Here is an 18,611-nt window from a genome sequence, read left to right as displayed (position 1 = left end):
ATTTGATCCTGTGTGTAATGGTTGCTAAGGGAACATTGCATGTAAATTAGAAAGAGCAAAAGTTCTAGCTTTAGAAACAAAGAGCTAAGGATTGAGAAGGTAAACTCACTCCCTTCTGACTAGGAAAAGACAATCAGAGTTCCATACTAACAGACACTGGGATATATATTGGGTAATCTCTTTCATTTTTCTCTCTCTCTTTCACTCTCTCTCATGTATACACACACATATATAGACACATACATAAATATGTACATGCTACATATTCACATACATAATTTATGCAAGTATAAATATGTATACACAGGAATATGTTTATGTATGTTAACATATATATATGTACATATACACATACATATAAGTATAGCTGCATATAAACCTATAAAAACATATATAAGTATATAAAATCTCTTTTGCTCCAGGGAAGGAATGATTTAGAAAATTTTAATACACAGAGAATCAAGAATATTGAGAGGGCAACTTAATGCCTTCCCTCTTAGTTTTTGGAATTAGTCTGGATTTAATTCAAGAGAATAACAAAAGTTATAGGAAGCCACTAACAAATAAGGCCACTCACAAAATCAGATGTTACTGGATTCAACAAACATATTTAAATCACAGAGAAGGTTTTGCTTTAAATTAAGGTATGGCATTCAGATAGCCCTTCAACATAAAGCTATCAGAGTGGCACTTCCCCTTGCCCTTGAGGAAACATGAGCAATCTGACTTGACTCTTAACCAGTACTTCCAGCCTCTGGTTCATCTAGCCTTTGATTTATGGCTGTTTATTCTTTGTCTGATGTTTGTTTTTCTTATTATTTATTTTTCTTATTTTAAAATTTATTTATTTATTTATTTTGCTGAGGCAATTGGGATTAAGTGACTTGCCCAGGGTCATACAGCCAGGAAGTATAAAGTGTCTGAGGCCAGATTTGAACTCAGGTCCTCTGACTTCAGGGCTGGTGCTCTATCCACTGTGCCACTTAGCTTCCCCAGCTTTTTAATTTTTTTTACTGATGCTTTTCTTGAAGACCTATTGAACAATAGTAATTTTCAAAGTTCTAATTTTTGAGTTCTATGGGGAGTTGATCAAATACCATGTTGATAGTGACTCAGAGTGGGAAAAAGTATAAGAAAGAATGTCTAGAAAAGAGTGCTTTCTAGTCTGGTGATCTAGAAAGGAATACTTACTAGACTGGCAATCTAGAAGAGAGTGCTTTTTAGACTAAAAGTCTAGAAAAGAATGCTTTGTAGAGTGCCTTTTGACAAGCAATCTAGAGAGGAGTGCTTTCTAGAGTAGCAATCTAAAAGAGAATTTTCCAGACAGAAAGTTGAGCAAAGAGCACTTTCTGAAGTTGCTCGTAGGATTTGAGGTAATATTTGAACTCAGGTCTTCCTGATTCCAAGGCTAGGACTTTCCTCCATCATTACTTAGCTGCCTAATTATATGAAGAAAAAGTCACTAAACTGTTCATACCTTTTGACCATTACTGAGTTCCTAAGAAAATCAAAGATATAAAGAAAGGCCCTATGAAAATATTCCCAGATAGCAAAATCCTAAATAAAAAAGTGAACTTTCATTATTAAAGAAATTATGGTCAATATAAAGAACATGTTATCATGCCATGAAAATGGTAACTATGGAAATTTTTTAAAATGATGGCAACTAAAGTTAAAAGATGAAATTAAGAGAAAGTTTTACATGAACTGATTCAGAGCAAAGTAAATAAAACCAGGAAACTAACATACACAATGAAGAGGTGAAATTATATAAACAAAAAGAAAGCTAAAAATGAAGCCAAATTCTGAGTGACTATAGTGACCATTCCTCTGGTCACAGAAAATAAAAACTCATTCATGAAACATCACAGAGAGTCAGATTATAGAAGACTGTGAACAGCATCAACTCACAAAACATTGAAAAGCAGTGAAAGGGGAAAACTATTCCACAGAGAGTTTGGAATGAGAGCCAATTGAGACAGATTATCCCAAGAGCACTTATGGATGAAACTGGAAGGAGGACAATAAACAGATATAAAAATGGAACAAATCTGACAGAATTTTGATAGTGATTTATTCTCATTGGCAAAGAAAGTGGAACTAACTACTGCATTTGGGCTCCTCTACTACTGGACCCAGTGCAAGAAGAGATAATGGCGCTTCAAAAGATGAATTTGGAGAGAGAAGACAGAATTTGTCAAATAGATTCACAGACTTAAAGACTGTTAGAGCCAGAAGGAACCTTAAAATTTATCTAGTTTAACACACTCATTATATAGATAAGGAAAATACATACAGGAGAATTCCACACTAGAGACAACATGATTTTAAATCCACTCAAAGTAGCAAACATTACAAATGAATGAAAAATATCATGGAAAATATTTTTATAAAGATCAAGAAATGACTGAAGAGACATTGGGAGCTACCTATCCATGCATTTGTTTTCTCAATTTTTGAGTTCTATAGCGTTGACCATGAATGTAGTCTATGCACTATCAATAATAACATGCTTCATATGAGATTATGCAGGCTTTCCTATTTTACAGTCACAACAAACCACATCTGTACAGAAATGCAATCAACTCAGACGAGTACAGAGAATGTGATCCTGTTGGTTTTATAAATTTCTAAGAAAGCGTTTGCTTCACTACAACAAAATACAGCTTTGAAAGCTTCTCAAACAATGTATCTTTCATGTATGTATTAAAATTGTGCAAGACTCTATAACAGGTGCAACTACAGAAATTCAGTCAGTCTTTCAACAAGGTATTACATAGAATATTCACCAGTATAGGAAAATGCTATTAGAAAAGGTAAACAAACAGATGGATTTCCTATTGATGGTGTCTCCAAATCCTTCTATGGATAAATGGTTGCATTAATGTTTTCAAGCCCTATAATATTATTAAGTCACCTTAGAAATTCATAGCAATGAGAAAAAAAGATTCGTTTCATAATCCAAATGGGAAAAACAAAGTGGATAAATATGTATATTTCCAAGACCGATATTGAGGACTGCTAAATGGTTTTTCAATATATGTATTTTGGGTAGACACACTGAAAATTAAAAATTAGTGAAGCCCAAAATTGGTTAAAGAAGAATATTAATCTTAAGAAGTGTTGTACATTTAGGAAATGATGCAATGCTTTAAAGAACTCCAAATTTCAAAGTGCTGCAAAATCTCAGCTCTTTAATATGCAGTGATTAAATATATGGAAATCACTGAATATTGCAATCTCATAAAGACTGATATCACATTTGTTCCAAAAGGCAATGGATAGACACATGGCAGGCTTATATCTGATGCAGCATGTTACCAATAATAAGTTATGTATATCAAATGAAACAAGGATATTAAGTACACATGACATCAATCACATACTGAAACTAAACAATAACAGATGGGGAGAGAAGTACAGTAATACTCCCCAAATATTATAAGAAGAAGAAGAAGGCCTCCAATGTGTCAAATATTTTCTCTACAAAAGCTTTATGGTTAAACGTATGCATTTTTTACATAAAAGTAAGAAGACATTGGAGAAGCTGCAATCTGCTGTTGTGGTGGATGTACCCATACTTATTTAATCAAAAAATACCACATTACCAAAATATTATTATCATTAATTGAGACCAAAACTCATTTCCTGAAATTCGAACCAATGATCTTTTCACTGCATGTATCTTGTATAAAAACACATTCTTCAAAGCTTAGCTTAAGCATTGTCTCCTCCCTGAAGTTTTTCCCAACAACCCACTTGTCATTCCAACCATGTAAGGAATTTCCGAAAAAGGAAATGGCCCCTACCAGATTAGTAAGTGCTCTAAAATTTATATTCTTAGTGACTTTCCTAGAACACTGAAAGGCTTAAGTGTCTTGCTTAGGGTTACATAGCCAGTATGTCAAAGGTTCTAAGATCAGCTCTCAACTCCATGCTTCATGATATCTTCAAATGAATCTCTAGGCTACCATGTATATTTTTCTGCATTCTACTTGTGGCATAAATGGCATGGGCAATTTCAATGTTTACCAGAAAGCCCATGATATAATATAAAAGGTACTGGCTTAGGGAATGGGAATATTCTTTGAAATTCTGCGTCCACTACCTGCCTATGTGACATAGGACAAGTCACTCATTTTTCTCGGCTTACTAGCTGGTCTCAAAGGTCTTTCTAGCTCTAAACTCTCTAATTTAGCTCTTTGATGAAGGATTAGGAGTTGAGCTCAGTGAAAAACTAAGGACACAATAACATATAAGTTTCCTATCCCTTTTTATTAACTCAAAAGAAACTACTAATGACTGGATTACTTGTAGCATCTCCTATATGTGGTTTGTTAGTTGTATTAGTTGTTCTTTTTTTCTTCATGGGTCTCTGTTCTGGCATTTTACTGACTAGGAGCCATCCTAAATTCTGAAGACATAACTTGATGTAGCACAGTGTTACTAAGTATAAACAGGAATCTGTAAGCAGAATGCCAAGTATCCCTGGAAATCATATTCTTAGTCAACCAATACCTTATTACCTGTGAAAAGGGATTGCCTTTAATCACCCTCATCACATAGTATTCCATGATTAAGATAAAGGCAGTTAAATAATTGGATAATAAAATCTTTGATAAAAAAAAAAGCTTAAGTAAATGAGCTTATTTGGCTCAGAGAAGAGAATCAATTAATAAATATTTGCTGAGTGTTATGCTGGTTGACTTGGCTCCTTGTATTAGTCCAGATGTTTACCTGGACCAAATGTCAACTTTGACAATAAATCAAGCACATCATGCCATCACATATTCTCACTTCTTCCAAGTCCCCATCCCGATTCTTGACCTTATTTTTTTTATATCATTAGAATTCATTCATCTCTACTCAATGCTTTTTTTCCATTGTGCATTATTTCATAAAGGATTTTTTAGTTTCTTTTGTAGTCCTCATACATGTTGATCTTAATTGCACTACATTATTCTGTTCCATTAATGGACCACAGTTTATTCAATCATTCCTCTGCTATTGGACATTGAGTTCCTTCTTTTTTTAATGTATAAATACTAATATGAAAACCTTTTGAGTAAATAGTTTTTGTTTTGTTGTATTTTCATTTAAAAATAACATTTTCTGAGAACATTTTCAATTCATTTAACAAGTATGGAATAATAGAGTATTTAATGATTTCATATTATCTATGTGTGTGTGTGTGTGTATCCCAATTACTTATGATTTAAATTCTTTAAAAAGCTGTATATTGACAGATAGAAGCTTTCCTAAAATATCTGCTTTCCTTTATATTTGGGAAATATTAATAGCCACTCTTTTTAGCCACAAAGAACAAATAAATAATTTCTGATAATATGGATTGTTATTACATAGAAAAACATGAAAAATTAATGATAATGCATTTGACTCTATTATTTAATACTACTCAGAAAACTGAACTGTGGCTATACTTCACTATTCAGCCAATGACTTAAATGGGTCTAGAGTACAAAGAAAAGTAGACTGGGCCTAAAGTAAAAAAGATGATAAGTAAATTATGTTAGTGAAAACAAAGAGAGCAATTATATACAGATAGTTAGGGTTATGACTGGGCCTGTGATATTATTATCATAAAGAACTTCCAGAGGAGAAAACTTTCTCTACAAATGCAGATTGACACTTTCTCTGCATCATGGAGGCTATATGTGTCACAAGTAGGATTTGAACCCATTTCTTCCTGATTTTGAAGCTACATCTCTATCTACTAGATAAACCAATAGGATAAGGATATATCGTCAAATGACCAGCTCTCCAGGAGAAAAAATTACATATGACATTTTCAAGTGTAATCTATAGCATAAGCTTTTTCTTCATTCTTTTCTTCATTCTAAGCAACAAAGAAAACAATAAATCAAACCTTAACTTGTAGCATATACCACTTTTCAAGATATAAAAGCTCACATTGAAAATTCAATAATTAGCTCTTCTGAACCAGTTTAAGCTGATTCCAGCACATTCCTGACTATAGCCATAAAGATTTTGCTATAGCTATAACAATTGATATAGACATAGCATAGATATGATATGAATAGATACAGATATAGATGATTTACAGAAGATATAAAATGATATCTAGGTATCAGTATTGGTATGAGTATACGTAGAGATATGTTATTCAGTGATTGTCATATGTTGACTCTGTGACCCAGGACTAGTGTCCATGGGGTTTTTTTGGCAAAAATACTGAATATGGTTTGCACATTTCCTTCTTCAGTGTGTCCCCTTCTTACAAATGAGCAAATGAGGCAAATAGGGGTGACTTGTCCAGGGTCATACATCTACTAAAGCCTGATTTGAACTCATATCTTCCTGACTCTACGCCTGGTACTCTAACCATGGTACTACTGATTTGCCCAGATGATATACATATATACATAGACACAAATATAAAGATGCCTATAAACCATTAATGATGTTATTTAATTCATAAGAGAAATGGTATGATATCTTTGGGCTCAAAGTTTGGACCTAAAAACTGTCCATTTCTTACTGTGTATGTGATTTGGGGCAAGTCAATTAACTTTTCTAGGCTTATTTCTAACCAATAAAATAAGGAGAGGGAGTGGTTTGAACTAAATGACCTCTAATATCCTTTCCAGTTCTAAATTCTATGATGGTTAAATTAGCAGTGATCTGCTAAACTAGACTCTAGAGAACTGAGAGAATCCATATACCTCCAAAAGTGATTAATTTATTACCAGGGTATAAGGTGACCTGGGACAATTTAGATTAATCAAATTAATTATAGACCACATTGACATAAAAATAGGCTATGCTTTTCTTTCAATTTGACTTGTATAAAAATTAGATGTGACCTGTAATCAGTATTATGAGATATATAGGTATATATATATGTACATATATGAGATTTTTTTGATGTAAGTATATACTTTTTTTTTTTCCAGAGATCATTTTATGGTTTGTAAGCTAAGCTTATGAACAATCTATATTGGGGCCAATATAAATAGGTATGTGTGTATGTATGCATATTTATGAATTTATACACACATATTGGGGCCAATATAATAGGTATATTTATATGTATGTATATTTAGGAGTGTATACACACATATATGTGCCATATATTGCAAGGATGTGTCATTGAGAGTGTTCCAAGGGGGCAGAAGAGACAACTTTCCTTTCCTTTTCCAAGAGAGACTTTAATTCCTGCCAGGAAGGGAAGTAGAAGTACAGAAGCTTAGATATTCTGCCCTATGCAGAGAAAGAGAGGATACCAGGGCAGAATTAGATCTAGCTGGGCTCCTTTAAAAATTATTAATCTAGGGTTCATGATTTTCAAGTTTAACCTAATTTTTGGTTATTCATTAATGAGAACAAGCAGGACCTCAAGTTTTATAAACAAGACTTGACTCCTTTCCCATTGAATATCAGTTCCACAATGAACACACATAGACAATAACAAAGAAACACATTTATAATACAGAATGAAGGCACTCTCTCATTTAGAATGAGGTAACTCAGCTCAACCAAGAGAATAAAGTCCTAATTTTACTAAAAAGGAAGGTCCCTGCAGTCCCTAGTGTAACAAGGGATAAGGACGTGGCAGAGACTATCAACAACTCTCATGTCATTTCTCTAGAGCCTTTTCCTTCAGCAATCTGAAGTAGGGTTGGGATTCTCCATCTTTTTTCTCAAAGTTGGAAGCACCCTGAGGTACTACAGGGCCTGAAGCTACTTGAAACTTGAATTGAAGGCTGAGTATCTCTCCTTTCTCCTGCTCTTGACAATTCTTCCCCACTCTTCACATAGGCACTGACATTTATCAATATGGAAAGAGTCCCTTGCAATGGGCTTTGGGATTCAGAGTATGTGTGTGTGAGCATAGCTATCCTCACCTACACACATGTACATGTATCAAAAGGAAGACCAACTAGCTACTATCAGGCATAACAAAGTCCCAAACTATCCTGTTTTTATAGAGTGAGGGTGAAACTTTTTTAATCAAGTTCCGTTGTCTATCCCCCAAATTCTGAGCATCTTCAAATAACTTTTGAGACATTGAGGATATTTTACATACTTTTTAGACAGGTATGGGACCTGGTCTGCCAGATACAGTCTATCTAGCTCCTCCTTGTTGCCTCTCTTTAAGCTACCAAATTCTTCCCTGGTCCTGAAAAACCCCCAAGGCTATATTTCCTCTATAAAAGAAGTGCCCATGATAAAAATCTTTGCTAAATCCTTTTCAGGACTAAGTCCACTACTTTCTCTTTCTTCCTCATAATACCTTCCCTCCAATGGCATCTTTCTCCTTAGTCTAGGTAACTCTGGTTACTCTACTAAACTTCTCTGTGGATTTAGCCTGTCAGTCAATCGTACCCAGGCTTCATGGCATATTCCTGTAAGGGATTCTTCCAAATTCCTTTACTTGGTAATCTTATTGATCTCCCAAATATATTTAATATTTGCCACTCCTGGTGCCTTATTTTATCTCTCATTTTGTCTGTAACCTTTTCTCCTAAATAAACATGTTTTTTTTTTTTATCAAAGAGAATGTTACTGTGAATTTGTTACATGTTTATTCTGAACTAGGAATTGCTACCCTGATCTCATCACTTCTTTTCAAAGCATTAAATTTTATTTAATTGCATTAAAAATTACTTTTAAGGAGATCATTATATACTTCAACAACAATACTATATGATGATCGATTCTGATGGACCTGGCCATCTTCAGCAATGAGATGAACCAAATCAGTTCTAATGGAGCAGTAATGAACTGAACCAGCTACACGCAGGTAAAGAACTCTGGGAGATGACTAAGAACCATTACATAGAATACAATCCCTATATTTTTGTCCACCTGCATTTTTGATTTCCTTCACAAGTTAATTGTACACTATTTCAGAGTCAGATTCTTTTTGCACAGCAAAATAACTGTTTGGACATGTATATTTATTTTGTATTTAATTTATACTTTAACATATTTAACACATATTGGTCAACCTGCCATCTAGGGGAGGGAGGGGAAAAATTGGGACAAAATGTTTGGCAACTGTCAATGCTGTAAAATTATCCATGCATATAACTTGTGATTAGAAAGCTATAATAAAAAAAATGAAAATAAATAAATAACCAACTTATCTATAAAGAAAGATGTTCTCTGTGTCCCGAGAAAGAACTGATAAATAAAAGTATACATAGAATTTAAAAAAATTACTTTTAAAATCCTATCTTTTTAGTGAAGACTTTTTTGAATTTTTAGAAGTAAAACAATGAATACCCCTATATCCAAACATGAAAAAGCTATAGCTCCCATTTGTTCATTATTCCCAGGACCTCTATTAAGTTTCTGCTTATATGGGCCAATTAGTTAATTCTTTCTTTCTAAAATTCTGTTTGAGAACTAGTATCCATAGTATCCTAGAAGTACAGATTCTATTCTAATTCTTATTTCATTTCCCTAAGCCCATTAAGGTGACTTGCTCACAGTCATAGAACTAGCAAGGAGCAAAGCTATGTAAATACTTGCTTTTATTATATGGCATTATAATACAACATCAGAAATGAAACAGTCCCTGTTTATGTGCTAATATTCCACTTAGTGGCTTGAATTTTACTAATCCTGTAGATTCCTTACATTTTGGGGGGAGTAATAGGGGACAGGAGAGTTCATTCGCATCCTCAAGAAGATTACACACTCAACTTTTCATGTGTCAAAGAACTTTAAAAAGCCAGAAATAGTGACACAATACATCTTTTTTTTTTTAATTAATAGGACACCAGGAAAAACTGACACTATTTAGTTGTTACCCACAAAGCCACCATTCTACAATAATTTGAGAGAAAAAAAAACAGAGGGAAAATATAGACTCCATATTTAAGCAAAGGGCAGAGTTCCCCATGTGAATCCAATTAGTAATATCTAGAAAGGTAATAAATAATGTTGCTGTTTATCTTTCATTTTCAAAGACGACCAATGACATGACAGGATAATGTCTTCACTTGTCCAGAAATTGGATTTAAGTAAGTCACTCACACAAAGCTGTCATCCTCATTCTTCTCTCCAGAGTCATTGAAGTCCAGTGGCAAGAAAAAGAGTAAGACAATGACCATGCCAGGTTGCCGTAGATGACCTTGGCCTTTCTACGTAAGATCTTTCCCAGATCTCTATCTAATTCATTCAATGATTAAGAACTAAGTAAGAATTGAGACAACAGATGGCCTAATTTGTACAAAAATATTGATCTGGAAGGGGAAGACCCTCAGTGTTTTTGGCTCAGTTGCCATTTATATTCATTCTAAGCCATCAAAGCCTAGACCTTGGACTGGGTTATTATTGGGCATTCAATGAAAGCCAGAGTGATGTGAATTTAAAGGCAAAGATAATAGATATAGAATTGGAATGGACCTCAAAGGTCATAAAGCCTAACATATTCATAATAATAATAGCCAGTATTTATTAACATATATATGTATATGTATATATATTCTCTCTCCATCAATCTATTAATCAATCTTTCTAAATTATATATACATAGAAAGAGATAGACAATTTCAAATTTGGAAAGCATTACATATATATATATATATATATATATATATATGTATACACTATTTCCAAAATAAAACTATGATGTTGATGATATTATTATCTGCATCTTACCAATGAAGAAACTGAGGCTTTGAATACTTCAATGACTTGCCCAGAATCATACCCTAATAATAAGACAGAATTTGAATCAGGTTGTCTGACTCCAGAAGTATTGTTTGTTTTTTGGGTTGTTTTCGTTTTGTTTTGTCTTCCCCTATTGTATCACATTGCTTTCTTATGAACAGGTCATTTTTATGGACATATCTGAGAAAGCTAGACAAAGAAAAATTGTATTGGATCTACACAATAAGAAAAAAAGGTCCTGTTTCTTCCCCTTCTCTTTGGTGATTTTCCCATTCTCTTTGGTCCTCTCCTTTGCTCTTCACAAAGCCGGGACAAGGTACCATGTAGCACCAGTTCCTGCCTGGAGCTGGGTCTCGCGGCCATTATGACAGCTGCTGCCACTGTTGACACTATAACAGTGACAAATTCATCGTTCTGACAAGATCCCTTTAAATAATTCACAGGGAACTGGAGATTAGGACACTGTTTTCCTCTGTCTCTGTTGAGATTTAAAACGCTTCCAGCTGGGGTATTTAAAGAGACTATAATGGGCTGTCCCTCCTCCTGCCTCCCCTCCCTATTTCCTCCCCCTTTCCATTCCTGAACCTCATTCCCCAAGCCAGCCCAACAAAACAAGGTCCAGAAAACAAAAAAAGAAGGAAAAGGAGCTTGGCTGGTCACTATGGCAACAGTAGCCAGGCTATTCAGCTGTCATTATCCCATTGCCTCACACATGTGATTATCTTAAGCTGTCAGTTGAATGTGGTCCATCCTGGCTGCCCAGCACCGATCATGTAAGAACAAGGCAAAGGAGGGACTCAGAGAGGCCCCTGTGCATGGCTTCTCCTTACAATGCCCAGCACTGTCCCAGGCTTATTTATTTAAGCAACCGTACATCACCTCTCAGAGAGATTAATGGGGATTTTCCCCTTGAGGGTCTAGGGCATTTTTGCTCTGGAATTCTCATGGTGGGATCGTGAGCCCAACCAATCCCGGTGAGTAGATGTGCAAAACAATCAGTACAAGGTGTGGGAACACATTGGTTTCTACCTAATACCATAAATACTAGGAATGCTACCTTTAATTTGGAAATATAGGATTTAGAGTAGGAAAGGCTCTTAAATGCTTAGTAGTGCTATAAATCTTGCAAGAACCTAATACTATAGATACAACTTAATATTGCAAATCCTAGTGAATGTCCTTAATACTATTAGTAATCATTATTTCTGAGAACAATAATAGCAACACTTTAAAATTATAGAGTAGTTGTCCTTCATTATTTTATTTGAACCTCATATTAATTCTTTTGTCCAGATATTGTTATCTCAAGTTTTGCAGGTGAGGAAACTGAAGTTGAGAGAGGCAAAGTAAGAAGAAAATCCGCATGGATAGAGGGCTAAGAATCAAGAAAACCTCATTCAAATCCTCAGACAATTAGTTAATTTAATATTAGGAAATTAATAAATATATAGCATTTGGCCACTTACTAAGGTCTCTTCCAGCCTCAGTTTCCCTTTCTTTAAAATGGAGATAATAATAGCATGTATCTCATATGGTTGTTGTAAGGATCAATTCGTATAGAATGCAAATTTAAAGGTTTATTCAAGTGTCAGCTATTATTATTACCTAATGTAGATATTACCATCATGATTCAACAATCAAATACTTTTAGTAGAGGCAGCATGAGATAGGGTCAAGGTCCCCAACAATTTTTAGTCTTTATATTTCTTGGTTTTCTGTAAAACTTCTTGAACACCCTATTAGATATGAAATGAAACAAATTCTAAAATTCAACATGAACATGGACTTAAGAAATAGAATGAAGGGATTAAATGAAGGAAGGTAAGAAAGGCGGGGGAAATGAAAAAAATGATGGAATGAAAGAAGGAAGGGAGGGAGCAAGAAAGGAAGGGAGAGAGGGAGGGAGGGAGAGAGAAATCAAAAGCATTTCTAAAGCAGTTACTATGTGACAAGCACTATGCTAAGTTCTGGAAATACAAATAGAAATAAACAAAACAGTACTGCCTTCAAAAAGCTTATGTTCTAATAGGTAAACAATATGCATAGAGGAGTGATACATAGGGAAAAATGTTTTAGACATAAGCGTCAAAGAGAATATTGATTAGAAAAGAGGTTTTTAATCTGGGATAGATTTCAAATGCTCATGTACTTGGATTTTTAAAAATTACATCTTTATATTTTTTGTTTTTCCACTAACTTCTAAATAAAATCTAATACTCCCTTCAATTATCAATAAAAAGAAAACTTAAATTACATTGCACTGGGAAGAGGTCACCAGATTCCTAAAGAGGTCTATGATACAACAAACAAACAAATAAATAAAAAGTTCAGAATCCCTGGATTAGAGTAATAAGGAAATAGTAACCAAGAAATTAACTGATAGCACATCCTACTCTAAGCAGCTATAAAAGAAGAGCTAAGTGGGTGGTAGTTTCTATTGGGAAAATAGAAGAATCACCCATCAAGAAAAACTTGGCTTCAGTACTATTATGTTCACAAATTTCTATCCCCATAGAGACAAACAGGACTTCTCTATTCACAGCTGGATGAGAATGAGGGCTTCCCCATGCTGAGATACAGTTTAACAGAGGAAACAGCTTCCCAGGACTATGGGCTCAGGAGTTTAGCTTTGGGGAAACATTTAGAGGAAGTTCATTCTTTTTGATGAGAGCTTTTTCCTATAGCCTCCTGGGCTGTATTATGGATCTTTATAATATAGCTTGATAGAGAGTTACAATTTGATTGGGTGAAGAAGTAATCAACCTTTACAATGTCTGAAGATGCACAAAAAGGTATTTTAAAAGTTTTTAAGTTTTTTATGATGAAATAAAATCAAATCTATCCAACCTTATATTTAAAAGCTTCTTTTAGAAGCTTTATTGTTTTCTGTGGGCATTAAAATATGAAGATTTTAATTTTTTTTGAAATTTATCATCTTTCTCATTCCCCAGATTCTAGTCCTTTTCCTTGAACCTTCCTTCTGCTGTGTAGATAAACAGGTATCCCCATCTGCCAGCCCATCATCAAGGCAACTGTTTATATTATTTGCCAGTGGGCAACAATGGGTTTTTTGAAAAGGAAGGAAGGCTATTGCAAGGTAGAATCTGCTGACCATGCAGCTTGTTTGAGCTAGGCTCCCTGGCATATGGTTTGGCTTCCTGTTTTAATTATTAAACTGGTGAAGAATTCCATGATTACCTTATTTTATAAACTCATATTCTGCAGTTTAGCTTTACTAGAAACCAGTCTTCTCAAAAAAGATGCATATATAATGCTGTATAAGCTATGAACCATGCATAACTCTATCTTGGACCTAAAGCAAACTCACAACAAAATTAATATAGAGGAGAGACTTTGAACTTAGTACACAATATCCTATGAGGGCAAGAAACTTATTGACCTCCCTAGACAGAGACTTGAAATACCATGAGACAGGTAATAGTGAGGATGTCATTAAGGCAGGAAGCAGGAACAAGGACAGGCCAGGGAGAAGCTCATCTTAAAAGCAACTGCCAGAGGGTGTCAGTTTTACCATCTGGTAATTTCCTGTTTTAACTATTTTTTTAAACCAACATCCATTTGTTTCTATTTAATGAAGTAAAAATTCTATAATAATCCCTTAAATTTTGATACTCTGGGGCAAAGTGCCAGTTTCCTAATACTAGTCACAGTTTTGCTCCTTAGTTATTTTGAGTCAAAAAAAAATAAATGACTTTAAAAATGCCATTTCATGTTTTCATTATTGATTTTGAAGTCATATGGTGAAAGAGGGTCAGCTTATAACACAACAGACAAAGTTCTGGATTCATGAGTCGGGAAAAGCCCAGTTCACATTCTGCCTCAGGTACTGTATAATTTTGCAAAAGTTACAGAGGCTCAGAACTCTCTAAGACAGCTCTATTAAATTATAATTGGTATAGATTACAATGCATGTGTGTGTATACTCTATCAACAAAATCACAGATCTCTGATAAACTGGCTTAATCTTAATAAATGACAAAATCTCATAAATGGTCCAGGAATAAGAATCACAAATTTTAATGTTCCTAGTGGCCTCAATGGCCATCTAGTCTAACCTATATCCAAAAAGGATTTTTCACTTTTAATGTACCTGAAAAATGGTCTGATTAAATTTCTCTGATGAGTTTCATTCTATTTGCTGACAGCTCTGATTGTTAAATTTTTTTCCTGTCTTGAAGCTAAATTTACCTCTTTGGAGCTTTTATATATTGATCCTGTTTCTCTCTTCTGGAGCCAAATAGTTGTCTAATTCCTCTTCCAAATGACAATCTTTCAAACACTTGAAGGCAACTCTCAATATTCCAAGTTTCACCACACCTCTATACCTCAAATTGAGTTTTCTCTTTTGTAGGCTTCAATTTTCTCATGACATTGACTCTTTCACAGAATTTTAGACTTCAAGGGACCCCCAAAGACCTTCAATATGATCAGCAGAAGCAAAGAATACTCCCTATAATACTATCCACAGTCATCATCCTACCTTTGCTTAAAGACTTCCAGTGACTGATAACTGTTTTTTGAGCCAATCATTTCCACACCTGAATAGTTTTAATCATAAGGATATTTTACTTTATACCAAATTAAAACCTAACTCTCTGAAACTCCTGCCCATTGATCCCGTTCATTTGACCTTTAGAAAATTATAACTCTTTGAAAACCATGTGGCACAATGGTAGAGCACCAGGCTTGGAGCCAGAAAGGTTTATCAAATGTAGCTTCAGACATTTACTAGCTGTGTGACCCTGGGCAAGTCACTTAACCCTGTTTGTCTCAGTTTCCCCATCTGTAAGATGAGAAGGAAAAGGCAAACCATTTTAGTATCTTTGCCAAGAAAACCCTATATGGGGTCACAAAAAGTTGGACACGATTGAACCATGACATAGCATTTATATAGCATTTCAAGACTTTTTGTATTGTTATCTCAATAACTCTCTGAGATTAGTGCTATTGTGATCCCTTTTTCACGGATGAGGAAAATGAGAGTAAGAGAGGTTAAGTAACTTGCTCAAGTTCATACATGTGGTAAGCAGCAGAGGTAGGATTTGAATTCATGTTTACCTCACTCTAAATCCTATTCTTTTCTATTGTTTCACCAAGCTTCCTGTCTAGATAAGCTCATGGTAAATCACTTGACCTCCAAGTATACCAGGAAACTCTGTAAGCCTATAAAGGGCAGAGAAGGTACTGTTCTGCTCATGTAGAACATATCTAAATAGTTTCCTCAGAGTGAATTCAGTGAATTCTCTACACCAATGAAATCCAAGGTGCAATGGAATTCCATCTGCAAAATGCACTTGACTTTTTTTTTTTTTTTAAGAAAAATACTTTGGGGGCAGCTAGGTTATGCAGTGGATAGAGCACTAGCCCCAAAGTCAGGAGGACTTGAATTCAAATTTGACCTCAGACACTTAAGACTTCCTAGCTATGAGATCCTGGGCAAGGCACTTTATCCCAATTGCCTCAGAAAACAAAACAAAAAACCTCCTGGAATGGAAATAAAACTGAATTCTTAAATACTTTTTTTTTTCTTTCTTTTTTCTTTTTTTCTTTTTTGCAAGGCATTTAGGATTAAGTAATTTGCCCAGGCTCACACTGCTAGAAGTGTTAAGTGCCTGAGACTGAATTTGAATTCAGTTCCTCCTGAATATAAGACCTTTGCTCTATCCACTTCACCATCTAGTTACCCTTCTTTTTCCAACTTTTCAAAAACATTTTATTAAGACAAATCAGTCATATGATGTTACAAGCAGATTAAACCTTGCAAAAATTGAGACAGTCTTTTCAAATTATTAAAGGTAATAGTATAAAAATCAATCCTTCCTTAACGGAACACTCTCCTCTTTAATGCCATCTTAAGCAAGTCTCCAGTGTATACATCTCTCTTAACTTCATCCTTCACAAGCTGTATGTCCCTTTCCCAGGACAGAGGAACATGTTCGACATTCTGCATGTTCTTAAAACCAATCTGATTGCCCAGCAAAGGCTATAGCACTTGCTGATCTTCCAGCCTTGAAGGAATCTCTCTGGAAAGATCCTACAGGATCACAACTATACACAGCTCCTTTCCCTTCTTCATCAAGTCCACCAATGATGTTATAAGTATAGTAAAAAAAAAAAAAAAGAAGTATCTTGAATAGTGGATTATAGACAACATTGCTGCAATTGCTCCAGTGGTCATGGCCTTATTCATGAGATGTTTGTTTATTTGCTTCAATAATTTCAGTAAGTGTTAGGCAGTTTCCATGAAAACCACTGCATCCAATAACTGTTTTGTCTGTTAATTTATAACATTGGTGGCTATCCCTAGTGTGAATTGAAAAACTTTCACTTAGTTGAGGTCAAAGGCAACAATGGAAAAATCTCCAGCAATTGCCAAAATAATTCTTTTTTGAAGACGGAAGTATTCAGATGAGAAGCAGCATTATTGTGTGACTCCGGCTTCTGCTCCATCCTGGGCCCTGGGTATATATCCATGAAAGGGGAAGGAATCAACATCCAGAGCTAGCAGTGGCAGGAATGGTTCTTTCAGTTGCTGTCTCATGGAGAGATGGTTGCTCTAGGTGCCCCTCTTAAAGGCTTTTTCAACAACATTAAAGCATCAGTTAGTTCCAACAAACTGGAGTGGTTTGAAAAATAGATGTTTTTATTTTGATTCAGAAAGAAGTTACCATCAGAAAAATATAAGTCCAAATCTCCCTCAGAAATTTACTAGCAAGTTGCTTAATCTTTCTCATCTTCTGTTTCCTTATCTATAAAATGAGGATAATAATAGTGTGTACCTTGAAGGTCTGTTATGAGAATTAAATGAGACAACATAAGTAGTGTTTTGTAAAATTTAAAGTGCTACATAAACACTGGCTGCTGTCATCATCATCATCATCATCACTCTCCTCATCCTCCTCATCCTCATCCTCCTCATCATTGTCATCATACCAGTCTAGTCAAGTTGAAAAAGATTAATCAACTCATCACTAGAGGCTTGGTTAGTAAGCGATGCTTTTTCTTTTCCAGGCAAAGTAAATCAGGACACCATCTACTAAGACATATAAAGGCTACAATCTTTGTCAATAGAGAGGGAGTGTCCAGAATTCTGAAATTATGGTTCCTGGTAGAATTGATATAAGTAAATTTCCTCTTATTAGACTTGACCTATTGTTCTAGCCTCCTGAGATATTTTTGGATTTCAGTTATATCACCCGTTTTCTGCTATGTCTCCTTATTTTGTGACTCAGCTAGGTATACCATCGTTCTCATTCTTATAGAGACTGTCCTGAAATAACACAGAACATGAAGTCTCCATCCTCTAAATTCTCAAATGTTAATTGATGGTAAGAGTACTCACATTATTTGTGACAAATAATGTGTCTCATACATATATTTTATCAAAAGTATTTTAAAAATAAAATACAATGTAAGGATACAATACAAATGTATCGTGTACAATGTAAAGTACAATATAGATACATGTAAGGATAGTTTTCAACTTTCTCCCTTAACATTTCCCAACCCATGACAATCTGATCTAGGTTACATGAACTACATGAACAGTCCTTTTAAACATATTTTCATATTTGTCATGTTTTGTGCAAGAAAAATCAGATTCCCCCCCCAAAAAAAACCAAGAAAGAAAAGAAATAAAAAGGTGAAAATACTATGTCTTGATCCACATTCAGTCTCCATAGTTCTCTCTCTAGATGCAGATGGCATTTTCCATCCCATCTATTGGAATTGTCTTGGATCACCCAATTGCTGAGAAGAGCTAAGTCTTTCATAGCTGATCATCACTGTTGCTGTTACTGTATACAATGTTCTGGTTCTGCTCACTTCACTCAGCATCAGTCTATGTAAATCTTTCCAGGATTTTCTGAAATCTGCTTGCTCATCATTTCTTATGGAACAATAATATTTCATTACATTCATATACC

At 34.7% G+C, this 18,611-nt stretch overlaps 1 protein-coding gene and 1 pseudogene across 5 annotated transcripts in view; both read right to left on the bottom strand.

Moving 5' to 3' along the window:
- Positions 1-18,611, bottom strand: part of EPHB1 (EPH receptor B1) — a 705,608-nt gene that overhangs the window by 436,122 nt on the left and 250,875 nt on the right. The gene's annotated exons all lie outside the window — the stretch shown is intronic.
- On the bottom strand, positions 16,362-17,107 carry LOC105749835 (annotated as a pseudogene).

Source organism: Sarcophilus harrisii, chromosome 3 (genome assembly GCF_902635505.1).
Source record: "Sarcophilus harrisii chromosome 3, mSarHar1.11, whole genome shotgun sequence".
Classification (NCBI taxonomy): Eukaryota; Metazoa; Chordata; class Mammalia; order Dasyuromorphia; family Dasyuridae; genus Sarcophilus; species Sarcophilus harrisii.
The sequence above is the reverse complement of the archived record's forward strand: the minus strand, read 5'-3'. Positions and strand labels throughout refer to the sequence as shown.